Source organism: Epinephelus lanceolatus, chromosome 7 (genome assembly GCF_041903045.1).
Source record: "Epinephelus lanceolatus isolate andai-2023 chromosome 7, ASM4190304v1, whole genome shotgun sequence".
NCBI lineage: Eukaryota > Metazoa > Chordata > Actinopteri > Perciformes > Serranidae > Epinephelus > Epinephelus lanceolatus.
In genome coordinates this window covers 36741865-36761366 of record NC_135740.1, presented here as the reverse complement: position 1 = coordinate 36761366, position 19502 = coordinate 36741865, and the positions used below count along the sequence as shown (strand labels likewise).

Here is a 19502-nt window from a genome sequence, read left to right as displayed (position 1 = left end):
GAACGTCATTCAGGGTTTTGCAGAATCCTCCAATATCCCCATTCTTATCTGGCATTATAGGCATGATCAGACACAGATTGATGACAAATGAAAGCTGTTGTCAAAGAGCTCGTAGCTTCTCTCCCTCTGGACTAAAAAACCCACTATCACCCACTGACATCTGGCTTTTGTTCTTAGTGGGAAAGGTTACAATCGTATGGGACAAATGACTCACGCCCCTTGGTCATGGACTTTCCACGTCTACATATGACGTGCAAGGTACCCTGGGTGCATCTGTTGTTGACGTTCTGGGACACTGCGTCAACTCCAGCCTGGTACATGCATTGTCTCTTTTCAAAATACACCTCTGTTTTCACAGGAAATACAGTTTGCATAAAGTCTTTTTCAAAATAAACATACTATGTTGGTACAATACCGCAAATTGACATGGTTTTTTTTTGTCCTTCAACAGCAGACATAAGTTGGTTATGTTTAACCAACACACGCACATGGTTAGGTTTAGAAAGAGAGCAGGGTTTGGCTTTACATTCCTACAGAAATCCACCACCCTTTTCTCACACCCTATTCGGACTTTTCGCCCATTATGCCCTTACGCCCTTATGTTGTTGTCTAGCTGTTACACACTGATGGCACCCAGCCGTGCATCATGCCGATGTAAAAGGGTGGCTTTCTTTGTGTCAGTGTCTGACAGGGAAATCACTGCCGAGTGAGACCGGATTGATTTATCAGCTCAAGTTCTCATCGGCAATGTTGGAAATATGACACTTGTGTGGATGTGCTAGTTTTCGCCCATTGTCTGGTGCGATGCAATGATGTACTGCCACAAATTACTGTCCATCTCCGTCCAAGCAGTACTCGAATATCTTTCAAAAATAAGTAGACAGCAAGTTTGAAAGAGAGGCTGAGTAACGAACAGATATAAAAAAGAAGTAACCACCGAAACATTTTCACTGGCCTTCATGCTGACTTCTACTGATTACTAACCCTGTTTTTCAATGAGTTAAATTTAGTTTATCACCTATTTTAAACAGGTTTTCCACATATATGCACTAATTTTGATGGAGAAAGGGAATTGGTATTGCTGTATTTAATCAAAGTCTCCCACTATCTCTAGAGTAGCACTCCAGTGAAATTAATTTCAGTGGGGGAAAACAGACATATTAAAGGGCAGTACATATGACACGTCTAGTTGCTTTGGACAAAGGCATTAAATGCATGCAATGTAAATCTTAATTAACATATTCACACAACAGCATTCCTTTCTCAGCACGCATTAGTTACTATGATGATCACATATGATGACTGGACAGCAGGCCTGTTCTGACTCCAGGCACATTAAAGATTAATGCATACCTGTGGGGTATAGACGATCTGGGAGCTGGTTTGTCGTTACTAGTCTGTGAATTCTGGGAAACCCTAAGTGGGGGAAATGTATTTCATGTAATCCCTGGATTAGCATAGCAACCAGCTAATGGCCAAGAATGGACGTCCTTCTTTCAGTTTTTGTGTCCATTTAACCTGAGGCAACATGGTGGGTGGACCAGTTGGAGAGAGGGGGGGACTAGACCACCAGCTGCTGCATGGAGGCTTTATAGGAGGAGGTGGGTGACAATTTCCAGCTGGGACTCATCCCTACGCAATGTTGGGACTTAAAACTGAACAAACATTTATACATTTGTTTTTTACAGCGTAGGAATTTACTGCAACTGATGCTTTTATGCAGATTAGCACCGAAAGATAGTGAAAAGGAGTGTTACGTAACAAAACAAATGCAACAAATATGACCTAAATCATGAGTGTTTATTTCTAATCACAACTTTGGGATCATTTAGATGTAAAAATAGTTTTTTTATTGCATTATGTGGCTTTTCCTCCGTCAACGTTGTGCAAAACCTAATTAGATAAAAGGTTTGTGTGTGCAAAGTTTTACAAGCTGCCGCCTACAATTAAGTTATTTGGAAACACATCCTCATGAAATTTTATATGTCAACAGTTTATAGCCCATTAAGATTGGGATTCTGCAGCTTCCCAAAACGTTCATTATTAAAATATATTGTAATTTGTCATGGCGTCTCATGGCTAGACTAAATGACTGCTTTCCCTAATCACTCATTGCTATGTTGCTATATTTACAGCACACTTTGCCCAACTGTATTTTACATTTTATCATGGCATTTCTACTATTTTATCATGGCAAAGTACACTGGTTTTATAAGAAACACATGATCTCGATGAATAGTAGCGTCACGGTCTCTCTCTCACACACACTGTCTCTCTTATAAACATGATACTTTGGCATAATTACCTTGAGCTGCCTGTCACAGAGATAGGAAAGTCTCTAAACTTATGCTCCCTCAAACATTCAATTATCTGTCTGTCTTTCTCGATTGGAAAAAGAGAACATGTGTAAAAATGATTATTCCTCCAAGTACACTAATTGCGCATCACATACTGAAGTGTTAAGACAACTGCATGCAAATTCGTGGTCAAACTCTCCGGCGCTCTGGCACTCTGCGGCCCAGAGAACTCACACAAGCGGCCTCTCGGGTTTTCTCACTTGAGTCGTCAAAAGCGCTCGAAGAGTTTTCATCACCAATCACCACACTGATCTCTTTGCATTCACGCAAAACCAACAGAAAAAAGAATATGACAGTTGGATCATAGCTGTCCACAAACGATGCCTCAAGACTTGAAGTGTGAGTTCGACCGAGCGTAAAATGTCAGACGGGGAGCTTCCAGGGAACGCTTGTTGGCAGGACAAAGTGGAAACCCAGCTTCATGTGAGGGGAAAGGGAGAGGACGTTTGGTTTGTACTTTGCAGTTTTGCGGATGGCTCCGCGTTCCTCTCAAATGTCATCCAAGACAGTCTTGCAACACTCCGACCAGAAACAGAAGTTGTAGCCTATATTTATATACAGCCGGGTGATTATTTATGTACCTGCCATGAATTTTCACTCGAGCTCGCCGTGTACCAAAACCTCCCACATCTCCCCCGAAACCAGATGGAACAAGGCAGAGTAACCGCAAAAAGCAGCAGACTCTTGAGATTCTCCCTTTCTCGAGTTATGAATTCACCATATGCTGTGCAAAATTATACTAAAGGCTGAGGTTTGTTTGTGAGAAGCTCTATGAGAATAAACACAGCAATCCTGCTTTAAGACCTCAATCAATCTTATCGGGTAGTAGTCTGGATTTGCATGATAAAAACAATCAAATTTGTGGTTTTGACAGATGATTGCTCGTGGTATCCGGCACCAACTGCTTTTCACAGCTAATGCTAATGCATTATCCACAACTGCAAGAGCAGCACCATACACTGGCTTCAGAATCCATTAATAGTATATTCCTATTGAAAGAGAAATCTCAAGCAACATAATGTTACTCCATCAGCTTATCCTGTTTCAGCAAAGCAACGCTGTGCGCTGAAAATACACCATCACTGACAGAGAGAGCCTAATCCAGTGATTGGTTTTACCTTATCACACAACTTAAGGAGTGTACACTTCTAAGCTGACGGATTGAACCTCTGTTCGATACAGGTTTGCAAAACTGAATCTGTTGAGCCTCCAAGATTTGATATGGGTATTTAAAGCTCTGCGCGGCATTAACCGCGGAGCACAACAAATAGCCTGCCTTTTAACAGGGCTAGGGAATCCTGGGGCCAGTTGGGATGCAAATTGAAATGATCCAAGAGTGGATTGAGAAGGTGAGGGTGGGCTCGGATGGGGCTGCGGAGGGTGGATGTGGGAGTGGTGAGGAAAGAGGGTTGTAGGAATGTGGGAATGAGACGGGGTGGTATGAGGCTTGCGGTGAGGTTCTGAGGAGTTAGCTGTGATTAGCCTCAAAGACTAACTTGTGACTTGAGTGACAACTGTATAGCAACAAATAGCCATGGAGGATGCGCCACCGCCGTTCCCGCCTCCTCCTCCTCCTCTCCCCACGCAAAGGGTGACAGTCATTTGGTCAGCAAACAGTGGATCACAGCTCAGCCCTCCTCTGTTGACGTGTGTGTTTGTGCTGGTGTGTGTTCCAGTGTGACTGTCAACAGTTCAAGAGGGGTGAGGCGAGAGGCAAATTCTGTGCTTAATGTTCGAGCTGCACATTCACCATGTGATGATTCACGGTTTTATCCCGAATTACATTATAATGATGTAAAATCAACAACATCAGCACTGTTAAGGTTTTGCCTCAGGCGTCTTCGTCATACGACAGGACGGCATAGAGACATCATTTTTCAGCATTATCACTGATCGTAAAATCGCTGTGGCAGAGGATATTCCTCCGCGGACAGGCAGACAGACTGAATTGAAAGCATGTTGGCAAACGTCGGGAGAGAAAGAGACTGAGTTTAAACGATACGTGATAATCAAAACCATGCAGGGCCTTGGCCAGGAGGAACGGCAGCATTAGCGCAATGGAACCGCGGTGCAAGTCGTGCATGCTTACTTCATTAGGTACACAGTCTGCGGACCAGAACATCTGACACCACTAGAACAAATGGGATTATTTTGATTCAAAATTGCCATCATGTTGGCACCTACAGTGCAACATCGCCCCTGCCAACACTCGCTGACTGTCTTTCAATGTAAACTTTCAGGCAGCCATTTTAATTGTTGATGCTATCGTGCCAGTGTGAGGATGTGCCAGTGATGTCATCATACATACACTCTGCTGCTTACCTGCACACACACATACACACACATGCGGCGCTCATTAGTTTTGTACTGTTAAGCAGCCACTGACTAATGATGAGAGAGTGTAACCTGCGTACTTTTCATCATTGTAATTAAAAAAGGATAAATTAACAGTGTGGACATGAAAAGAAGAAGACTCCCCCCGCTGACCCTGTTAATCAAGACTGGAATGATCAGCCTAACTGGGGTTTAATTGCCTTCTGCTGTTTTCTTCCAGCAATAATTTGGTTTGCATTGGCTACGCTGTGCCACTGTAGTAAGCCAAGCCCTGTTGGCCCATTAAAAGCTAAGGCACTCTGTTTTGGTGGGTGCGGGGGTAGATGGGAAGGGGGGATAGAGGGGGTGGGGTGGTGGTCGGGGGGGGTGATGGCAACAGCACACAGGGTGACTCATGATCGGGAGTCCATGGAAGTCAATGTAAGACTATAAAGAAAGCAGCTTCCCTCTCTAGGGTGTGGTGAGGTTTAAGGGCTTTCACATACAACTTTAAAGAGCCCAAGTTTTAAATCCTGGGATATACTGTTAAATCACATGGGAGGCTTATTGTTTTCAAGGCTTCACATATAAGCGCCGTTAACCCTCGAAATGCCATTGAAACCAGCCTGTTGTATGCTCATTATAGCGTATGAGCAATCATCAGCGGGGCAGGTGTGAGTGAAATGCGTCTGTGTTCGAACATACAGTTCATGTCAGCCCTGCTATGTTTACAGTTATTATCCAATATCATATTTCGTTGTGTTGAATAAGTGACTCCGGCCCCTCCCGGGTCCCCCCTCCTTCCCATCTGAGCGTGTCCATATATGATTGAGCGTGCGTTCGTGTGACCACCAGCTCGCTGAAACCACCCTGACATCACTGAGTGCTTTTTGCTGCATGTGCAAAACCATGCAGCGGGGCCGAGATTGAACCCTTTTCATTAATCTATCATCAGCCGAGACTGAGGCTGTCTGCGAGGCAACGCTGTGTTTCGGTCATGCTGGGAACAAGATGACAAGAAATAAATAAGAAATAGCACGCGTGGTTGCAAAGACATTCTGACAGGCTTTTCGAAAAAGAGTTCATTTTAAGCCAAATGCATTAAAAAAAGGGACTGCAGTGAGTAACAAGCTCGCATGGAGATGTATTCTATGATGGAATGTAGATCTTACTGTTTTTTAGGATGAGATTTGACATCCAGACAAAGTTAACTGATGCAGATGAAACCAATTTCCTCTCGCTCCTTTGTCTCTTTGTTTTGTTGAAATGAAATATTCTCTATTTGATTCGAAGTGCCTCCTACCATATCAGAACTGTTACTATTCACGCTGGTCTAAGAAGTGCAGAAAGTCTAAATCCATGTGCAAAAAACCCCAACAAATCTGCAGAATAAACCCTCCAGAAAGATGATTCTCAGTTACTTTTGTTACATTTTCTGACCATAAACATCATTTTCAACTATCAAACCTTTATTCTCTCGCTTGTTTTCATTTAACCGCCCACAGCTCATCCTCCTCCACTGCGGTGCGCCTCTAAGACAGTGTCAAGAAGTAAGATATGATTGTATCATCAGATATCGATCGCAGCCCCAACCTGCTCCATTGCCTGGTATTGATTCCTCAAACTGGTGCAGGAGGCCTGAAATTGGTCCTTGCAGTGAATTTCACCGGCGCAGTGTTTTTATTTGTCAAGAAAACATTCATGCACCGCTCAGCCGTGTCAGTAGTGCCTGTCTGTCTGATTATTTGTCTGCTCTCCTGTGTTACGCTCGTCTCCCTGAAGCATCTGGGATGGTTGTTATAGGTTTCTGCAAAATATCTGTTTATGTGTAATGCTTTTTATTTGCTAAGTAGAGATGTGATGCCTATAAAGCTGCAACCTTGTGCAACATCTTTTCAGATGCACCATTTTTTGAAATGTAAAGAGTCATAGATTCAGGTTTAACTTTTAATTTTTGACCAAATTCAAGGCAGTGAAAACTAGTAAGGATCTCAAGTGCTATTTCGTAGGCTGGACTTGCTTGAACTGAAGAAGCCTCTTGGATGAGAGGTGAAACGCCTTCAAGAAACCCAAGCAAGTCCAGTTGCCTACGATATAGCACTTCAGATTACCATGACATGGATGACTGAGAATCTTCACCATTCACATTTTTTCTTTTGCAGGCAACGTTAGCCAAAGGTTTTATCTCCTATGTACTGGCCAACATTGCCCGCAAAAAAACATTTCACCTCACCTCTCAGGGCTTCCGTACTTGTCCTCATGGCATTACATTTGGTCAAAATTGGAAGTTAAACCTTAATCCAACTCTCTTTACACTTAAAAAATATATATATATATATATATATATATATATATATATATATATATATATATATATTTGTATGACCTAATAAGCACAAGGTTGCACAGGAGATAATATCTCGTACGTAGGAGATAGACTTCGATTTTTGCCATCATTGCCTGCAAATGTATTTTTTCCCACCTTGCCTCTCAGGGCTTCCGTACGCAAGACATCGTTACTGGCAAAAAAAGTTATAATTCAAACCTCTATATAAAAAACCTGAATCCTGGACACGTATCTGAGCTGAGCAACTTCTCCACAAACTTAAAACAAATGGTCAGCGAATGAATGAATCATTCAAACACCGAATACAATGTCTGCATTTGTTCCTAAACAGCAGCACATACATGATATCTCTTTATTTCTCCAGCACAGCTGTCTCATATCTGATGGGGTAAATGCTTTGGGGCAATCCGCTCTGCCAGCATGTGGCATGGCATGCATCTACACTACATTTCATTTCACTGGAAAATATGACTCCATTGTAGAAATCTATCCATCTAAAAGCCGAACTAGCTGCAGCGGTCCGTTAAGTTGCCTGTGCAGCTCTTCTTCGCTGACTTCAATTTATTTTGAACAAAGATTATGCAGGAAGTTTTAGGCCTTGATCTGTCAGATGTGACGCAGGTTTGGCTGTGAGTCTGGTGCTGAAAACGGCTACAACCACATTTGATCTGGTGCTTGAATAAACATAAAAACACTGATGGAAATATGAAGAACATCAAAGTGCAAATTTCTCCAGAGCAAGTAGCACACACACAATTCAGTCACGGAAATTATTCAGCACGCATTCTGGTGTTTGGTTATTTATATGCTGAGAAAAATGTTAAGATGCGTGAAACACATTTTGCCTACTTTTAATTTCTGTAACATGCTCTGTAATTACAGAAATGTATCATCATAAATTAGGAAATCATCTCTAGTTTTTTTATTACTATTCCTTTTCTGCCCGATAATAGAGAAAAGCTGTACACACCAAAAACAGACAACTTAACAGAGCTTTACTGCCATCCACACCCATAATCCCTCCATACAGTAGCATGGTCAGGATGTAGCTTAAGTGCTGATAACACCTATTATTCCGGGGAACACCAGCTAAACAACGTGACCCTGCTCAGTCTAATGAAGTCACTAATTTAATATGCCACTGTGCTTTGGTGGCAATAGATTCAAAATCTAATCTGGGCCAAAACTGATTAGGCCTATTAAGTGGTAATGGAGCGAGGGGCACTTAGCATGCTTGGAGGTTAAGCACCTTTATCTAAGGCGTGGCTGCTCTTTTGTTGTCCTGTTGTTAAGCTGATTGCATAGGCGCGACCATCTGTCTGCTTGTGTGGTCTTCAATTTGGGTCTCCGAAATGTGTCCATGTGTAACACTGATAGTCACATACTTAAATCTTAAGAGTCGGGGTTTGTGCACAAGACCTGAAAAGTGAAGACAGAGGATTTGAGAGCAGCTACATTTGTAATTTGTACAAAAAAAATGACAAAATCGTGTGGGTTTGACACCTGTCATCTCACACATTTTGGTATTTGTTGATGTTTTGTGATGAATAACCATTTTAAAGACAAGCTGAGCACCTAAACCAAACCATATTAAAGCCCAGTGAAAGTGTGACAAATGCAGGAAGGCTGAACATACATCTGAAGCATTAACACATGTCATTCTGACAGGTAATAAATTTGATCAGAGATGTATTTTTAAAAATATATTTAAGTAACACAATCCCTTCAAACAGTGCGGACTCCAACTTAATCAAGAGCCGTATGTACCAAAGTCTCCCCAATGGCTATAGACGATTGCGTAGTACTTTAATAGTAGAATAAGCTTTCAGAGTCTTTTGATGTGTGACTGATCTGCCGACCAATACAACCAGAAGGCATTCCTTACCCAGAGAGCTGGCTGCGGATCCTCACTCACTGCCAGCTGAACGCTCACTGCCACGGCACGTTTTCTTCTCACTCCCAGAAGGCCTTGACACTTTTCTGGCATGTATGAAGGATGGATCGCGGGGCATAAAAAAAGACAATGTCCTGCAGTGTTGAAAATTTATGGCCGGACAGCTAACGCAGACCCATATGTTTAGGAGTGGAGATGGGGCCATTCTCAAAGCTGCAATCAAATACATCTCAATTAGAGCTCTTTTTTTTCCCTCTCATAGTAATACCTGCTTTAATTTGATGGGCTCAAGACAGACATGCAAGACTGCAGCACGAGAGGCATTTAAAGCCTTTGACATGGTTTTTATGTGAGCTGTGAGTGGAGTTATTCCTCCTGTGAAGAATTCTCGGCCTCGTCCTTTAAAAGATGTTCTAAAATACACAGAACGTGGAAAATTATTTGCTTGTCGATGAGAAAAAGGTTTTTAAATTGCAAGCTAATGTGACAGGAGGAGTTACGGCAGCGTTTCAAGAAAATAAAAGGTCTATTGAAGCAATTAAAATCCTTTAATCAATGGATTTATGCATCAAACAGCACTAACAATCAGGATGAATAAGTGAACCCAAACTGCACTTACATATAAAGGATTTTGTGTCTTCACATGTTTCTGCTTTTATTATCATTATTACATTTTATTTTAGTGTGGATATGAGAGGCTTATGTCTTCTTACCTAGACAATGGTGTTTTGTATATTTGTCTTTTATAGGAATTTGTTTGTTATTAAGAATCCAGCAGTAGATTTGCAGGGAAATCGCAGGATGATGGTGGGACAGTTCACACGTCTAAAGCAGGTATCAGATGCCATCTACTGGAAGCTCGAGCTCCTTCACCAGACCTTCAACAAGCTCCTGCAAACCAGCATACTATCCACATTCTTGCAGAGAGCACTAAATTTAAAAGACACAGTGAATTTCAGTGCTTTAATACATATTAACGGCCTAAATGTTTTATTATTGCTACTTAAATTCATTTAGTGCAGCATAAAATAGTTCTATATGAGAATAAAATTGCCAACACATGGAGGTAGTTTGTGTTTCCTGTATTATCGAGGCATATGGAGAGGAAGGGAGACATGTATATGCTTAAAAAAACAACTACATGATGACAAGGTTTTAACGTGTTGTTGTGGGGAACAAATAATTTACCTACAAGTGAAATTTCATGATATTATTTGGACAAATACATTGATCCCAACAGTCAACACTTCACCCTAAACCATTAGAAAATATTTATGCCTAAACAACAAAAAAAGTAAATTTGTTCAAACAAGCCAAAGTCAAACAAAAACTACACAGTTTCCACTTTAATTCTGCTCAGAACTCAATGAATTCCCGTCCCCAGCCGTTCCAGTGCAGTCTTATAAGATTTCGAGGCTGCAAAGCGCAGACACGGAGCAGCTGAGCACCATCCTGTCTGTGACTCCACCATGTGACCCCGCGGCCTGTCTATCCAGATGGCCACTTTTCTGCCTGCCTGTCTGTCTCTCTCTGTCTGTCCGTCCGTCTCGCTCCTCCACAGCTCCACCCAGCTGAGCCGGTCATCGAGCGGCACTGGGAGCTGACAGCTCGCTGCTAACCAGCACCAAAAATATCAAGAGCGGCCCCTGGGTTGCACACAGCTCAGTGTGTGAGGGGTTAAATCATGTGTATGCATGTTTGTGTATGTGTATGTGTTTTCATAGGGGATTATAGACAGCTGATACCAATTCTAATATAATTTTGCTCTTTAACTGCTGTCGGCTGTTGTGTTTGGCCAAAATACTTTAATATTTACAATTTTTATGCCATAAGAATATCAAGGATTGAGTTTTTTTTTCTTCTATGTGATATTCTTTTTTAAAGGAGAAGCATCATGGGACATTAAAATAATGAAACCCAGGCTGATGAAAAGCAGCTTTGCAGCACTTTGAAGCAAAATGACTCACTGTTTAATATAACACTGCCTTTAAATAAAGAGATTACAGCTGTATCTAACAAAACTTGTAAAGGGCACACACTGACAGACTGATAACTGAGCTTCATCATGCCTAATATTTGATCTTGTTTGAATAAAATGCTTTTTTAATTTGTGTTAAATAAAAATGAAATGTTTAAGGGTAAGTTAGTCCTCTGCTGATATTAAAAAAGAACGAAGCCGTGCACAGGTACATAGAAGCATCTGCAGGTTATTTTTACAGATGCCATTTTACATGACCCCGCTCAGTAAGACGACTCTCGCCAGGAGGAAAGATGGCAGCCCTCAGGTGGGTGTCCTCCTTCCTCAGGACTGCACAGACCACGCCCCCCGACATGGAGGCTCTCCTCCGAGATGCGTTTTTATCGTTTCTGGACTTAAGTGTAGGCCACTTAACTATCTAAGCTTTCGTAGTGATCATCCCATTTATCTGGGATTATTGCAGTGAATTTACTGTTTGGTCTTCTTCCAGGCCTAAAATGTCAAGTCCAAAGTCATGTATGCAGTAGCTTTATTCGGTAAGACCTTCGCAGATCCGTCCAAAGCTGGTAGCAGTTGATCTTTGGATAGAGCATGAAATAAATAAATCCTCTTTAGCAGATCAATATTCATCCTATTTAATGCTGGATGTGAAACTGCTGGATTTGAGGTGGTAATGCTGATGTACAGCTAATCGTTGGAAAATAAGCAGCGGGGCTTTGCGATCCTCCAACAGATAGTTTAAACAGGAAGCCGGATGAGTAAATGCCGATTGTCTAGGCAGTGAAAAACCTGGTAGTGATTACTTGTAATTTATACCTTCCAATTAATACGCAGTCTGTTCTGGAGTGGGAGGGGATGAAGTGTAAGGGCTCGTGTTGATGAGTGTGTTATTGAAGGAGGAAAATGAGCCGGTGACACATTTCCTGCTGCAGTTTCACATTAATGACATTGTACACTAATGATATTAGTTGACACCTCTTGTATAAATAGAGAGAGGGGAAGGGAATTGATATAACAGAGGGATGTGAGGGTTTCATTATTATTCTTACTCCTCATGTATTTCATTGTATAAAGAGCAAGCGAGGGGACACGACCTTTTGGCTGGATTGGATTTTGGCATGAAGGAGGAACCGGCTCTTCCTCCATGTGTAAATTCACTCTGTGGTAACGGCACTAAAGCACCTGTGACAGAGTGTGACAGTTGGGAGCCCTGTGGACTCCGGACGAGTTGTGACTGAGAAGTTTGCAGTGCACAGCATAAGGCCGGTTCCCATAGCATAAAATACATTAAAGCATCAAGAAGTTGACCAGAGTAATTTATGGCTGAACTCTGTGTTCCCCTGTTGTGAGGTGCCCCGCCCACACAGACTCGCAGCCTTTCTGGCCGGTGATTTACTCCACTTGTAGCTACTATGAGTCGAAGGCTGGAGTCTGCATACCGAGTCTGTTCGGTCCTCTGTCTAACGTTAGCAGGACTGCAGCTCGCTTTGATGGATTGTCCCAAGATGTGTCCTAATTCCTGCAACAAATGAATAAGGAAATACTTTGGAGAATCCGCGGCCAATGCTGCTTTTCTCTTTTGATTTTTATTATGAAAAATTAAAACCTCCACTGCTTATGTGTCTTGACTTCACAGCCTCTACAGGGATAAGCAGGGTTTAAACCTTTTCCCCTTTAATAACAAATAGCCAGAGTGACCAAAGGAGGAGAGTTTTTTTAAAGCTGTGTTTTGATCCCTTTTTTCCCCAAAACTTCAAGTATCATAATACCCCATCTGGCTAATAATAGAAGCTATGGATAAATGCTGCTTTTTTTGGCCTTTTCTACACTCACACTCATCTTAACGTATTTCCAAAACGACCCAGGCTTCTTGTGTAAACCGTCGTCCTGCAGATAACCATAAATCATGGCGCTGTTATAAGCAGGACACGATGACAAAGAGACCTTAAAATATAAATATTAGGCCATTAAGCTTGTCTTTGCCAATCTGGGATTACACTGATGACCTGGCAGGTTCCAAATCTATTTTTCTACTGGCCCACGTGATATCCATATGGCTGCATGAATATGAAAGCAGGGGATTTTAGAAACGCAGACCTAAAACACCTGTGTTCTTGTGGCTGCAGCCTCACGGACAGCACTGTTACATAGAAAATGTTGTTGTTGTCAGTGGTAGATTATTGCTAACGAAAATTAGCATTTGCAGTATTTTTAAGATTATAAACAATCTTAAGAGTAAAATGAGCAACAATGTGGTGGTAATTTTTAAATGTTTGCTGATTTACTTGTTTGAATATCTAGAAGTAAAAAGAGGTTGGGATTATAAATTCATGAGAGAAAAGTGGCAGGTCACTGAAACTGTGCTGGAAACCAGAGATCCCAGTGCAAAGCGGGGGACGCTGAGAGGGAGACCAGCTCAGTAAAGCTGCCGAGCCGGGATGTTTACCAAGGATTTTTGGCTCACGAGGCTGAAGGACTACGAGAGAGAAAAGAAGAAAGGAAAGACGAAAGAGGAAGAAGACAGAAAAAAAAAGATATTTGGCATTTCTGACTTTTCCTCAACAAACACCCCAGGGTCTAAGAGTCTCATTTAAATAAACAAAACCAAGGGGGTTGGATCAATTTGTGGACAATAAGCTTTGCCTCTGGGCCCCGTGCTCTGACAAGCTTCGAAAGTGGCGCCGGACTGTGTCTCGCTGAGTCAGAGGGAGAAATCCCATCCTTCAACAAGTTGTTGTGAAGCAACGTTCACAGGCTTCACTGGTGGCCTCACCCGCCTCTGTGGAACTTTGAAGTTAGTGGAAGCAGACTCAGGCTGCTAAAAAGCAAATCTCCATGCACAAAATGGCTGCTTGCCACAGAGGGTGTAGGAGCGGCGGAAAAAGCAGCGCTTGGCTGTGGGGGGGAGTGTAGCTTGGACTGAAACCACCGCCTGGACCAGATGTAGGATTTAGGAAACTGACTGGAGCACCTGCAGGCTGCACCGGCCAGGTCTCTGTCCTAGACCAACACAAAGGTCATGATCTCTCCTCAGAGGTAAATGAGGGGGTTTCATCAGGTTTCCATGTGTTGTATCTCTGACTGCACAGTGAAGCCTGTGTACCTCATTCTTTGTAGTTACCACAAGTGACCAGCAGAGGGAGATCACAGCCCTAAGAAGCCTCACAGGATCAATGCCTGGTTTTAAAATGTCCACAAAGTTTGTAAGAATTCATTATTTCTGCACTTATTTAGCAGTTATAACTTTTAAAGATGCGCCTAATGTGGGTGAGAATTATTGTTTCTGTTCCATAAGACATAAATTCAATTCTGAAACGCTGCTGTGTTGCCTAATTCTTACTAAAGCATATGAGCCGAAAAACAAACAAAACAACAAGCAAACAAACACCTTTCTAGTTTTGCACTAAACACAGAATGCAGAGCTGAGAGATATGTCTTGTAAGATTGAGTCATACTGATAGAAACCAAGGAAGAAATGCTAATTATTTATTTATGTACACAAGAATTATCTCTAGGTGTAAAGCCTTTTGTTACTGGATCTGTACAGTTGTATAGATTGGTTCACAGGCATCCTGCAATGAACTGAAGACTAAGACATTAGAGATTTTTAGGTGATGAGTTTTAAGGTGACTATAACATCACCTGTGACTGTTTGAACTGCACTAAGACCGGCGGTCAGCTGTGATGTGTCTGCGAGACCACTAGAGACTGAACTGCGTCCACAAAAGAAACTTTTTTTCTTTTCACCAAAAAGAAACTGTTGAACCCCAAACCAAAGCTCTAATGATGAGGACGAGTGATGCACTGTGAAACTAAATGCGACACGAATTGAGTCTTTTCTTTGCACTGCAACATGTGGTTTTGCTCTTTGATTACTCACTGCATCCTGTCTTTCACTAATACACTGACTTTAGTTGATATCTACTGAATGACCCACAGGAGTCTGGTAACTTGCTGGAGGTCCATGGCTGCTGATGACCTTAATGTTTTAGGGATCAAATCAGGTAATAAACAGTGCATGTTTATCTGTAGCTCATACTGAAAGGAAGCAGGAATGTGTCGTATACAATGTTAGACTGGAGGGGATGGCAGCACTGCAGTGCAATAGTTTAATTACGGCTGAATGACATATCAATATTAAATCATTTACTTTGCGATACAAGAGAGGTAGATATTATCTTCGATTTTGGATACCATAATATTGTAAGTGTTATCTTTTCCTGGTTTTAAAGGCTGCACTGCAGTGGAGTGATATAATTATCTGAACTCACCAGACTGTCCAAGCAAGAGTATTTTGTGGAAGCACCAATAGTCAATTGTAATATCAATATCCAGATATTTGAATAAAAGATTGTGATATTTGATTTTTTCCATGTCACCCAACCCTAAATTTGTGCTGCCAGCACAAGGCTGCCAATCACCTTGTTAAAACTGAGGGAGGAAATGGTGTCCTCACTCAACTGCTATGTGTTTTAGGAGCTTATTTATAATGTTAGCTTATTTTATGCTTCTAATCAATATGTTGAAATCTGGTGCTATAGCATAGTACACATATTTTTATATTTTTAAAACTTTACATACTAGTTTTATATAATCTAATATAGCATAGTGCACATAGGTTTATTTTTTACTTTTTTATTTATTTTTTTATTTTTACATTCTTAGAATAATACAGATATTTTTAAATATTTGACATTTATTACATTTCTGTATGCTATACAGCAAAGCGACTGTAACCTATCACAATATTCCCCTTGGTGGGGATCAAAAAAGTATTTCTGATCTGATCTGATGTAAAGTAATTAGAGGAATTTAATGTTTCCCCCAAAATGTTCTGGAACAACAGTTTCATGACACTGAATCTAAATACAAACGTGCAGAAGTGCTTCTTTCATTGCAGTCGCTATTAATTCCCAGCTACAGGAAGGAACCTCAATCACAATATAGGACAATATGACCAGTACCAGCTTGAAATATTGAGAAATATCGTGTCAGTAAAGTATATACTTGAGCCTACAAATAGACACACACACACACACACACACACACACACACACTGTGGTTTCAGTCCTTTGTTCTAATAATACATACAGAATCTGTTATTTCAGTAGTGATGAACTACAGCGTCGGCCCCTCTGCATCTTATCTCCCCTTCATTGTTCAGCCAGGGGTCACGTTGGGTCACTCACACTCTGTTTGACACACTACTCCACAACCCAGCCTCCAGCTCTTATCGAGCCACGGCCGACGTTTCCACAATGTATGACTGTCCATAAAAGGTTCAGGACCCGAATCAAACCACTGCCACACAATGAAAAATATGACATCACTGCCTGGGCGGGACAGAAGAGTGTGATACCACCACTGGCGCTGTCCATCTGCTGTCAGGTACACGCTAAAAACACCACTCCTTGCTTATCATGGAAATGAATTAATGACAGTGCGGGCCAGCCTTGGCTTCGACTGGATTTGGCTGCAGGGATACATTAACAGAAATAACAGATTCAGCAGGAATGATAAACAGAAATGTTTCCCAGCCTCAGCAGTGCAACTCTCAGAGGAACCACAAAGAGAGAGCATGTTTTTCTGAGACACAGCTGACAAGATTTGCAGCGCTCACGATTTTAGGGGCCCATCCCCCCCCAAAAAAATAAGATATGTGACAGACAATTTATAACTGTTGTTAAAAAAGGAGGAGAAATACAGATATGAAAACACCATGCTGCAGCTTTTTGCATTGGTAATGAAAAATATGAGTTAGTTAATGATTTTGAATTTAACTTTAACTAAAGATTTCTTTCCATGAGATGTCACCGTCTTTGCAGGGGAGGTACGACATGTTCCTCCGATTGTATAAATGAAGGAATTGAGACTCTTAATTTCTCTGATCCCATGGCTTCCTGAAATGGCCGGCTTAAACATTGTTCTGCTGTTCTCTCCCTTCCCACAGGAGACTTTCCATCCCATCCCAGACACCGAACGAGCTAGTGTAAGCCTCACTAAGTCATTCTTAGCTCCACCGCCTCAGCTTGTGTAAGCCAATTCATGCTGAATAAGACCATGTTAATCTGGGGTTTACAACGGGACTAAGTAACTTGATTTCTCTCCGCTGTTAACCTGAAAATGCATCGATGGCCAACTGGACTCGTTGCTGGAAGGGGTTTTTGTTGTTACTGTTCCCAAGACAATGTGTTCATGTTTTCATCTCAAGTTCTCCTGTCGCATTGTGTTGCCCAAAAGGACGCACACACACACACACACACACACACACACACATCCCAGCAGTTTCCACGGCTCCGATTCATTTCCCTGCTCTCACTAAAATCTCACAGGGTTTTTACGACTTTAACATCATGAGCACCGAGTGAGATTAAACTATATTCCTCGCTCATTAATGCTGTGATCTTAACATGCAAATGTACCATGAGGCGAGGCTGAAATCTACAACACACAACACGCCAGTGACTTATTTTCTTCCCCTAAAGAAAAACAGAATTTAATCTGTCGCAGGCTATTTACAGTCTTTGAAAAGTTATAGTTATATAACAAGAACTAGAACAACAAAAAAACATAATTGTCTCACAATGCAGAGCCACAGACATGTCACAATAAAACTGAGAGGCAGTAATAGTTGCTGAGCTATGTCGGGAAACAAACATGGAACTAGTTTTTTGTAAATGTCTTATAGTTTGACCAGAGTTTATGGATCACGACTGCCAAACTCTGTCAATATTTGACTCAAATCTGCAGTAATAATCTGTATTTATTAGTCTCTCTTCGAAGTGTCCCAAACTTCATGACCACAGATAATAATAAAAATGAATGATTAAGAGATTCACAGCCTTGGAGACAGTCAGGACAGCTTCAGTCCTCCAAAACTATGAAGTTCAGTTTGAAAATCAACTTTAAGCCACTGTTTCGCCTGTAATGTCAGTTTAATGATCTCTCCAGCTTCATCATGAGACCTTTTTGTGGCAAACAAACCTGGTGTGTGTTACACTCTGGCAGCCCCTGACAGGCAGATTGAGGTTGATGAAAAGCTGTCATCAGGAATCAGATTCAGGCCTCGCAGTGTTTGTGGCTGTTGGAGACTGGACTTATCAACAACTGTCTTCACACTGTGATGCACGACAGGACTCCTCTCTGAGAGCTAAATACACGAAAAACGTCAGTGGATGCTATGTGAATAATTAGTGTTAATTAGTGTAATAAAATTTGGCTTGCTTGTCATAAAGTATCTTGTAATACAAGCAGTAGGGCTGAACCGAATGCTTCAAAGCTTCAACCGTTGCCATGGTAATCAATGTCCAAATCAGTATTTGAATGCTTCATTTCTCCATAGATTACAATTACCCAAAAAATTCCAGAAAGCCGATAAATTAAGAAATAGTAATCCAACGTAAGTCATGATCTGTCAACATGTATTTGTATTTATTATCAGACAAGGACATTTAAACTTAGTGACAGGACTGGTTTTGTGACTGCGACAGTTTGACCACCTGTAACAGGCTGACAGATTCACTAGCGCAGCAGTCGGCAACCTGCAGCTCCAGAGCGTCATGCAGCTCTTTAGACCCTCTCCAAATGTGTAGCTCATGCATTGAATTAAAAAATGTTTTAACGCTTCACCAACTAAAATGTGCGTCGTATGTCTACAACCTGGTTCATTTTCCTGTAAGTTTTGCTGAACTTCAGTAGCGGTGGCCTGGAGTCCTAAGCTAGGCTAGATATGGATTCCAAATCCAAAAAAGGAAGACTTTATACATTTTTCGTAGCGGCTCATCCTGTTAGGGGCTAGCTGGAGCCAATCCCAGCCAGCACTGAGCGAGAGGCAGGGTACACCCTGGACAGGTCACCAGACTATCACAGGGCTGACACATAGAGACAGACAACCATTCACACTCACATTCACACCTACGGACAATTTAGAGTCACCAATTAACCTGCATGTCTTTGGATTGTGGGAGGAAGCTGGAGTACCTGGAGAAAACCCACGCTGACACAGGGAGAACATGCAAACTCTGCACAGTTTGAAACAGGAACCCTCTTGCTGTGAGGCAACAATGGTTCCCACTGCAGCACCATGCCGCAATGGGAAGAGTCTTGGAGGAAAGTAGATGATTTAATAATGTGTGGACAGATTAATTTGCTTTCACCACCAACACTGCAAAGTTGAAGTCCTAAATTATTATAAATATCCCACTGTAGAGCAGCCATTCTGTAGTAAATCACATTAATGAATGCTCATTTAGATCTGTTCCTAATGGCTAATTTAGACTTCACAGGCTGTTACCTTTATTCAAACATGGTTTGCAGCTCCAGACAGTTTTATTTTCTTTTTCTGGCCAATAATGGATATTTTAATAGTAAAGGCTGCCGACCCCTGCAGTTGCAGGATGTCGCAAAAGTCAAGAGCCTGGAATACTGTCGAAGTTTGCAAAAAGTCGACTCAAAGTTTCCATTAATTGCAGAAATTTTGAAACAAAGCTTCGATGCCCCAAAACTGGTATTTAGGACAGCCCTAACACACAGTTCATGAAAGCTTTATTTGCTGATTCACCCAGTTTTTGGCTTAATTCATAGGAAAAATCCTTTGGTGCTCACATATCGATA

General features: G+C 41.6%; 1 long non-coding RNA gene across 1 annotated transcript in view; it reads right to left on the bottom strand.

The window, feature by feature from the left end:
* The window catches only part of LOC144463897 (uncharacterized), a 50523-nt gene that overhangs the window by 16563 nt on the left and 14458 nt on the right, over positions 1-19502 (bottom strand). Inside the window, exon 2 of the long non-coding RNA XR_013491888.1 lies at positions 8903-9124. This is a non-coding gene — a long non-coding RNA (uncharacterized LOC144463897). The remainder of the gene's footprint in view (positions 1-8902; positions 9125-19502) is intronic.